Here is a 10,522-nt window from a genome sequence, read left to right on the forward strand (position 1 = left end):
GACTCGACGGCACATAACAACAACAATAAAGCATCCTTAAGGCTTGAAACTCAAGGCTTGAAAAAAGACATCATGTGATGCTGGGAAAGGTGAAATGTCAAAGAAAGAATGAAAAATTGACAATGTGATGGATTGATACAGTGACTATAACAATGGTCTCTAACATTTCAGAGATAGAATGATACAGGACAGGACAAGACTCAACTCTTATTGTTCATAGGGTCTCTATGACTTGTCATCGACTTGATGGCACTTAACAACAACGTAGGTTACTCACTTCCTGATTATCACTGTGCCAGGTTCTAAGGTTGGTTCCTGGGGACATTCACTTCCTAAGGGGACCTACACATTCCTAAGTTACATACTCAGAGATGAGTTTAAAATAGTGGCAAACCAAACATATTCACCAAGAAAGATTTTCAAAGTTCTTCATCGTGAAATATTATTTCAATCTTGAAGACTCTGTCTTACAGAATTGCCTTTAGATTTCTGGTTAAACCTCCAACAGAGTCAATTGTATTGCACTCAATCACTGCTGTCTTTGGATCAATGACTAATCAACCAACTTAATTATTCATTTTGTTTCACAGTCTTCATTCAGAAGGCGCTTTGGTCCATTTCAAAGATTTAAACTCACTCTCACAGAATTTTTAAAACACAAATTATTGTTTCCTTTGTTCCTCAGAATTACGGTAGTAGTCTTCTTATCCCCATTTTAAGTACAGAATCTTGTCTCTGGTGAAACTAGACAAATATCCACTTGTCCCTGACCTAAATTAATTCTTTGGAAGTACCAAAATATTTTTTTATAAGTAGAAACATTATAGGGACAAGTTCACACTCTACTGAAATAATAATTTAAGAGGACAGCTATTCAATGTATGCATTCAGCTTAAATAAAATAGTGACATTATTTAAATCACATTTCTATGTTAGTTATCTACAAAGTCCACTGCAAAAGATTTCTTTAAAGTGTTACAAAAAGCAATGAGATCACCTTGATGACTAAGGTGCACTTGATCCAAGTCATGGTCTGTCTCAGTCATGGAATATAAAAATGGAACAAGGAAAAAGGAAGATTGAAGGCAAATTGGCATACTTAAGTTGTGACTTGAGCATCCTGTGAACTTCTAGAAGAATGAATCCACTTTCTTTTGAAGGAAGTGTGACCAAAATGCTCCTTAGTCTAAGTATAGTGAGACTTTGTCTCGCTTTTTCTGACATGTCATCAGAAAAAACGTATCCCTAGAAAAGTGTTTGGTGAAATAGAGGAACATCAGGGTGATGTGGTGTCTGCAACATGGCTCAAATGGCAACACATGTGAGAACGAGGCGGGACTAGACATCATTTAATTGTGTTGTGGATAAGGTCACCTCAAGCTGGAATGAACTCAGTCACAACTAACAATAACAGCAAGTATGGGGAAATGCATTAGAGTTATTTCCTCAGAATTCTTCCTTTGTGGTTGTTGTCAGGTGTCATTGGGCTGAACACAACTCACAGTGACACCAGGAGAACAGATATGAATCCTGTCCTATCCCGTGTCATCCTCACGTGTATCTGACACACTACAGAGCCCATTGCTGTAATCACTGTGTCAATCATCTGGTTGACGATCTTCCTCTCCTTTGCCAACTTCCCACTTTTCCAAGTGTGATGTCCATCTCCCAGGAATAGCCTTTCCTAACAAAATGTCCAAAGTGTGTGATGCAAAGCTTTATCATCTTTGCCTCCAAGAGGCACTCTGGCTTCTCAAAGACATATCTGTTCTTTGGCAGTCCATGAGATATTTGGTAATTACTTTACAATAATTTGGAAAGATCTCCAACTACAGACTTTCCCAGGGCAATACGTCTCCTGATCTTTTGACTGTTGGAATCAAGGGCATTGTAGACCCATGTAAGAAGAAGTTGTTGACAGCTCCAATCTTTTTCCATTTATCATTATATCAGCCTACTGGTCTAGTAGTAATAATTTTTGTTTTCTTGTAGTTGAGATGCAATCTACATTGAAAAATGCAGCATTAACTTTCTGCAAGAAGCACTCCACATCCTCCTCACCTTAACAAGCAAGGTTGTACCATCTGTGTAACAAATGTTACCAATGAGTCTCCCTTTGATCCTGATGCCACACTCTTCTTTATTGATTCCAGCTTTAATGAAATAATTTGCTCAGTATACACACTGAAAAGGTATGGAGAAAGTATAAAACTTTGATGCATACCATTCTTTTTTTCCCCCCATGGGAGAAGTCTCTTTTAAAAATTGATGAAATAAAAACATGAAGGACTCCTTAAAAATTCAGAATCTATAGATAAGAAAAGAACATCTTTGAACAAACAAAATAAAGCCTTCCCTGAATATAAAGATAGTCCTTATTAATAAGAAAAGACTAATGACTCAATAGAAAAACGTACCAAGAATTTCTCACTTGAACATAAAATGTAAATGGCTCTTAAGCATAGTTTGAGGTTTGAGTTTTTATTTTATTATCATCTTAACTTGCATTCCATTCTTAGTTTTAAATCCCCTTGTTCTGTTCATACAACAGCTTCTTGGTCTAGGTATAGATTTCTCATGAGCACTATATAGTGTTCTGGAATTCCCCATGTTAACCATAATTTGTTATGATCCAGAAAGTCAAATGTCTTTGCATAATCAGGAAAGCATAAATAGTTGGGTTTTTTCCCAGTCAAATTTAGTAGAGGTTGTATACCACCTTTAGTTGCACTAATGTTAGTAATTTCTGAAAAGCCACTACCATAATACCAACCTCTTCTGGTATTCTTTGCTTTCACCAGGATCCATCTGGCATCACCAGTGTTATCCCTGGTGCCACAGCCTCTTCTAAAGCCAGCTTGACCTATGGAAGTCCTTTGTCTATGTACTGTTCTAGCTGGTTTTGAATTATCTTCAGCAATATTTTATTTGCATGTGATACCAATGATGTTGTTCCACAATCTCCACATTCTACTGGATCACCTTTCCTGAGATTGAGAGCAAATAGAGATCTCTGCCAGTCAGTTGGCCAGGTAGCTGTCCTCCACATCTCCTAGCAGAGCCTGGTGAGTGTGTCCAAGGCTTCATCTACTAGTTGAAATATGTTGATTGGTATCCCATAAATTCCTGGGGCCTTATTTTAGTTAGTCAGTTAGTTAGTTAGTTAGTTAGCCAGTGCCTTTATTGCAGCTTGAACTTCTTCCTTTGTTATCTTTGGCTCTTAATCATATGGTATTTCCTTAAATAGTTCAGTGTCAGCCAGTTTTGTGGGTACAGTGATTCTGTGTGTTCCCTCCATTATCTTTTAATGCTTCCTAAGTCATTCAAGATTTTGCCTAATCTTTCAGTATTTCTACTTGAGACCTGAATTTGTTTTTCAGTTCTTTCAGCTTGAGAAATGCCAATCAAATTCTTCCCTTTTTATTCTCCAATTCCAGCTCTCTGCATATTCCATTATAATACTTTGCTTTGTCTTCTTTAGTGACCTTTGAAATATTCTGTTCAGCTCTTTTACTTAAGTATCTTTTCCCTTTTTCTTGACTTCTTGATGCTCTATTATTATTTTAAAGACTCTTCTGGTATTTATTTTGATGTCTTCTTTTTCTTCTTTCTTTTTAATGACCTTTTGTATTCTTCTTGGATGATATCCTTCATGTCATCCCAAAACTCATCTGGTCTTCAATCATCAGTGTTCAGTGCTTCAGACCTATTTTTTTATTATTAAATTTTATTAATTTTAATGAACATTTACAGAGCTTTTGGGTTTTCATTCATCCATTGTTGCATTATTTTCTCTACCCTCTTCCCCAGTTCGTTCTTCTTTCCCCCCCCCCTTGAAAGTCTGTTTTAATTGTCCAATTGCCACAATGCTTGTCAAAGCCAATTCTGATTAATCTCCTTTGTCAGTGTGTCCTTTGCCATTCCCTATCACTCCTCTCTGAGAGAGACTTCTATCTGATTCATAAAGAAAGGGGGATGGTGTATTCTCTTAACTACTTCCTGCTGTAAAGGGACGCTGTAGGTTTCAGGGTGAAAATCCCATTTTTAAGATGATTTTTAAATTCAGGTGATTTTTTTTTCCATTCAACTTTTTTTTTTTGCTTTTATTTTTCTACTACTTTAGCTACAAAATATAAATACAAATTTGAACAAATTCTTTCCATTTCCCTCATGCCCCCCACCCATCAAATTGTAAAATCCAATAATTAATCAATCCCCCCTGCCCCTTGCACATCCACATCCCTCTGCTTCCAGCCTCTCCCACCCCTCCTGGATCCTTATACTCATTCTACAATAACAGTTTAATAAAATATTTATCCTTATGGAACTGAGTTAGTTTACTCAGCATAATGTTCTCCAGTTCCTCCCAAGTTAGTAATAATTTACAAAGTTATTTCTCCTACACGCTGCATAGTACTGAAGTGATTTTTAACTTCTTCATTTAAGTCAATCTTCTATGGAAGTCTAATATGTTATATTGAATCTGAGTAATTGGGTCAAGCAAGATAGGATATCCCCTTCCCTTCGTCTGTGGAACCTCACAGTCTCTCATAGCACAGCTGAAATATCATCAGAGAATTTGACTAAGCTGTAGAAGACTTAACTGTAAAACACTGTATTTGGCTTAGGCATTTGAGGAGGGGAGAAAAGATAAACAACTAAGGCAGAAAAGCAATAGTTGATGAGAAAATAAAATCAGTTAAAATAAGATGAGTCATATTATAAAGTGTAATTATATTTACACCAAAAAGTAAAGATGGAAATTGTTTGAAAACAAGGCCAAATATTCCCACCCACTCTAATAGCTACAGCAGGTGTCATATCTGAGGTACTTGCTGTGATTCTTCTCAATAAATATGGTTTACGTTAAAAACAGTGGCCCAGAGCTCATCACAGTTTGGGAAGAAAAAGTAGATTTCCTGTTTTTCATAAAACTTATTGGGAGTAGAGTTAGCAGAGCAGATGGCCCAGGCAGCTGGGGGGACCCCAGGTCTCACACAGGTCACTACAGGTTACTAATGGCTCCGTGAGTGCCTTAATTCAGTGAGGTGAGGGGAGCCCAAGGAAACTGGTTCACCTGGGACCTCAGAGTGCTCCCTACCGCCCTTCCAAACAAACATCTGAGTCTTTACAGAGAGGCTTCCTTTAATTGACTTTTGTGTTAGTAGCAGCATTTTAGTGGTGTTGGGAGTTGAAATTAAGACCAAATAAGCCTTAAGAGGGATGTGCATGCAATTAAAATTATGAGATTAATTTTGGGAGTGTGTCCCAGTTGGAACGGAGGTAGGGAAAAGATAGTCTAGTTCTTGGAATTTGGCCCAGAAGCAAAAATATCCACTTACAACTTTGTATGCTAATGGAGACCCCATTGGTTTTTATGACTGTAGACAGAAAAAAATAAATGCAATCAGAGAAGCAAGATGGGGAACGGTATAAGAGTGTTATTGAGTCCTGTTGTTGGTGTGGTGGAGTCAGAACCCACTCACAGTTGACCTTGCAGTTGGTTTTCAGAGGCTGTAAATCACATAGCAACAAGCAGATCGTCCCTCTCCCCACAAAGCAGCTGGTGGGTTCGAAGCTTTGGGCTGACCAAGGGACTTCTCACCACTACCGCAAGTTCTCCTATTAAATCTTAGAACTGTGCTAAGAGCTTATCATGTTGTCTATTATTTAATCTTTGCAAGAACCTCTAAGCCAAGTAATGGTTAATCCATCTTATAGCCCAGGAGTCTAAATCTCAGAGAGTAAATAACTAGTCTAAATCACACTCCGAATAAGTGGCAGGCCTGTGACAACCCCAGTACTTCCTTATTCCTTAGTCTCTGCTTTGACTGTCATGCCATGCTGCCAGTGGCATTCGGTGGGCATACTCTGCTGCTTTTTTTCTTTGACTATGGTAAGCTGGACAACAGTGGGACAGGACAAGCTCCCCGCTCCCCATATCTTCATCCCTCAGACTCTTTTGTCTAGACCCAGGAGTATGGGGGCTCAGGCCTGAAGCAGATCACAGGCCCACCCTAGCTCCCACAAATATTCTCACTGTCTCACACACACAGGTACCTGGGAGAAGAATGTGAGGGCACCTGGGCACACGGTCCAGTCCTTGGTCATTCCCTGGCCTCCAGGTCACCACCCTTCTGCCCTTTAGCCCTTGGCTCTTCTTTACAAAGCATGCTGAGAGCCAATCACCTTGGAATTTCCTATGAACACATGGGTTTTACTACTCTCTTCCTGTTTCAGAGATTTTTTTTTTGGTACATTTATAGGGTTCTTGTAAAAGCTAAAGATAAGGCCTGGAATGCAGCTTTTATAGCCTCCCTCCCTTCCTCCAATTTTTATTTCTCTTAATACAGGAATGGGCCAGACCTTGCAGATTATTACTGAATATATTAACATAAAAATTTGGGAAAAGCCAAGACTTCTTGCCAATAGCCAAAAGTCTCAAAAATGGAGACCTTCTCCTGGGAGTGGACAATATTCTGTGTTCTACTTTTAGGTGAAAAAGTAAAAATAATAAATAAATAAATAAATGAAACAGTTAAACAAAATATTCTTTCCTATTTAGAGAAGCCAGGAAATTAAAAGATTAATTGCATTGGGAAAATCTGCTGTCAGAGACCTCTTCAAAGTACTGAAGAGCAATGATGTCAATCTGGAGATTAAGGTGCACCTGAAACAGGCCATGATCTTTGCCATTACCTGCTATGCATCAGAGAGCTGCACAATGACTAGGGATGATAGAAGGTGAATTGATGCCTTTGATCTGTAGTGCTGGAGAGGAGTATTGAAGATACCATGGACTGCTAGGAGAACAAACAAGTTCATCCTGGAGAGGCTGAAGCGAGGCTGCTCCTTGGAGGCAAAGATTCTGAAGCTGTGTCTGACATGCTTTGGACATGTTTCTAGGTGGGATCATCCTTGGAGAGGGACATCATGCTTGGGAGGGTGGAGAAATGGCTCAGGAGAGGAAGACCCTCTATGAGATGGATTGATTCAGTCACTGGGGTAATGGTGATAGGTGTATCGGAGACAATAAGATTGGCACAGGATAGAGCAATGTGTAGGGCTGTTGTACATAGGGTCACTATAAGTTGCAGGCTACTTGATGGCACATAACAATGACATTTAGAGAAGAGTACTATTTAAATTACATTTTTGGGCTTCTGGTCAAAGTAATACTGTGAGTTTATCCTTTTAATCTCTCCCTCTTCTCTAGCACAGCACTTATGAATTAAATTTTCTTTAAATAAAAAAAGAACCACAATTAAAACCTAAATAAACATATTCAAGGACTAGAAATGGAACAGAAACACAGGGGTGGGGAAAGGGGGCATCCAGCAGGGGAGGAGGTACTTCAATCCTGGGAGGACTGGAAAGCCAAAGACTCACTTTGCTATTTGGAAACTGGGAAGTCAGCAGAGGAAAGGCAAAGGCAGCACCTTGGTGAGAGACCACAGCTGCTTCAGAAACTGCAGCTGTGCTGCACCTGATATGACCAGGGATGGGAGCGCCAAGGCAGGAGACAACCACCAAACCAGGGAGGGGTTAAGGGAGAGAGAGGAGCGGAGGGCCATAAAAGGAGGAGAAAAGAGAAGGGAGAGGGAAGTTAGAAATCACCAAAAATCCTAAAAGGGCACAAGGAAATGTAACACCAAGAAAGTGCTCTGAATAAACTCAAACAACAGAGAAACTTACCCTCTATTAAATGCACACACGAGAAACAATATAACAATGAATATAAGAGGAGTGTATTCAAGCTTATGGTGATAGAAAGGAAGGACTATCCATAAATAGTAAAAAGATTTCATGAAACAAAAGGAGGAAGCCACAAAATAAGAAGGCTAGAGATGAAAAAGAATGGATTAGAAATCTAGTAACGAGTAGTGAGGGAATTGAAATTGCAGTTTTGTATTATCTCCTCAGCTCAGCACACATCCAAGACCAGTTACAAGTTGAACATCTGTAGTAGCTCACAGTGGAAATTCCTGGTGCAGAGAGTGGGCCAAAGGTGCTTGATCCTCTGAGGGGTGTGTGTGTGTGTGTGTGTGTGTGTGTGTGTGTGTGTGTGTGTGTGTGACAGAGAGAGAGAGAGAGACAGAGAGACAGAGACAGAGAGAGCCAAAGATACTTGGGGGGAGGAGGACAGGGGACAGGTAGAAATGTGGAGAGACAGAGGCAAAGTTGGAGATACTGGAAGGGATGAGGAGTTGGAGTTAGTGGCCCCAGAAGTCCTGTCCCACATTAGCTTTCTGGCCAACATTACTCAGCCTCCCGGAAGCATCCTAGACTTATCAGTACAATGAGGGTAGAAATGACCATTGCAGGGTTGTGGTGAAGATAATGAACATGTTATGTAAGTGCTCTACCTTCAGAAAGTGCAGCTTACCAAGGGGGCAACACTTATTCAGAAGAAAAATATGTATTTTAAAAAAAATTATTAAAAGGACTGTCATGCCTTACACATCACCTTCCTTTGTTAGTTATCAAAGCAACCATTCTTTGGATCTTCCGATCATAACAATGTCTGTAGAGAGACAGCTTCTGACTCCGGTTCACAGAGGCTTTGTAGGTAACGGCCCATTAAAGCTCTTTCCCTCCACTCTGGTGTCTTTCCACATGGCTTGTCTGAATCGGAATTAGATGGTTCCACAGATGTGTCATTTGCTCAGTTGACAGGAGAAAAATGTTTCCAAATGACTTAATCCTTTTACTCTCCAGAGTCTCCCTTCTAAGTGCTCCCTCTTAATTCAATAAAAACTTATCTGTGTTAATAAATGTCTGTGTCTGCTCCAGTCTCTAAGCTGGCTTAGCCGGTGTCCACCCATCACTGTCTGATAGACAGGATGCCTGAGTCTACTTTCCTGGGCTGGGTTAGTGGGCACACGATGCTAGCTGACAGCAGGGAAGGGCTCATTTCCAGCTGTTGATACCCTCCTCCACCAGGAAAATTGAGACCCCCTACTTAAATAAAATATGGCAGAATGACATTTTCTAACAGAAATGCCAGTGTCTGAGAGCTAGGCAGCATGGATGTTAGGGAAGTAAGGATAACTGAAGAAATCCCATGTCCCCAGAGGCATGATTTAACCAGGGTCAGAACTAGGGGAGCAGAATTAACATAAGGAGATAAGCTGACATTCTTTCTCTTCTTTGCTATATTTATTTGCAACATTTTATTTAGAAGTCATAAACTAGTTAAGCAGCCAAGGTAACAGACATTAACATTTTGCCCTATTTACATCACGTTGCAAGTTGTTGTAGATATGACTATAGTTACCTCATAACTACTTCCCCTCTCTCAGAGGTGGCTATGACTCTAAAGTGAATATGAATGTTTCATTGTTGTTGTTGTTGTTGTTGTTGTTGTCAGGTGCCATAGAGTTGATTCCACTCATACCCACCCCATGTGACAGAGCAGAAATACCCATAGGGTTTCCTAGGCTGTGATCGTTACAGGAGCCGATTGCCAGGTCTTTTCCCCAAGAAGCCATGGGATGGGTTCAAATCACCAACCTGTCAATTATCAACCAAGCACTTAACAGTTACACCGTTAGGGAATCCTTCTCTGTCCATTCTCCTCACATTGCAATCGAGTGAGAACTGACTCATTCTTTGCTGAGCCTCCATTGAGTTTCAAAGGCTGTAAAACTCACAAAAGGACATTGCCTACCTTTCTCCCATGGAGCCTGTGGTGGATTCGAACTGTCAAAGAGACATCATTTTTGGGTTAGCAACACAACTCCCTGTGAATCAAGGTCACCCATCAAGGGCAACAAAAGACTTCATACCATCATAATCTTTAAAATGTGTCTTTAAAAAGCATTTGCCTTTTTTTTTTACACATTATAATTTAGATATTTCATGCATTTTTTTTTTTTTACTTTTTCTTCACATACTTATGTTCCTGTTGTTTGTTAGTGTAGGATTCTTAGCAACCCGATGAATAACACATCTGAATCCTGTCCTATCCTGTACTGGCTTCATCATCCCTGATAATCTTGAGCTCATTGCTATAGTCATCACATCAATCCATCTCATTGAGAGGCTTCCTCTCTTTCTCTGATCCCCCACCCTTCATGCATGATTTCCCTCTCAAAGGATTAGCCTTCCCTAGCAACATGTCCAAAGTATGAGCAATGAAACTTTGCCATTCTTGCCTCCCAGGAGCACGTTGGCTGCACCTTTTTATTTATTTATTTATTTTTTTGAAAGAACAGTGATGGATTTAATTTTTAATTGTAAAAACATAAGGTAACAAAACATTTGCCTTTTTTAAACTCTTTTATTATTATTATTATTATTGTTTGTTGTTTTTGTTGTTATGTGCCGTCGAGTCGTTTCCGACTCATAGCGACCCTATGCACAGCAGCCCTAAACCCGGCTCTATCCTGCGCCAACTGCACCGCCTCTGACACACCCGTCCCGATTACCCCAGTCACCGATTCAATCCATCTCATAGAGGGTCTTCCCCTCCTGCGCTGTCCCTCCACCCTCCCAAGCATGATGTCCCTCTCCAAGGACC

This window comes from Elephantulus edwardii, unplaced genomic scaffold, assembly GCF_000299155.1.
Source record: "Elephantulus edwardii isolate Elephantulus edwardi_28Jun2011 unplaced genomic scaffold, EleEdw1.0 scaffold00146, whole genome shotgun sequence".
Taxonomy (NCBI): Eukaryota; Metazoa; Chordata; class Mammalia; order Macroscelidea; family Macroscelididae; genus Elephantulus; species Elephantulus edwardii.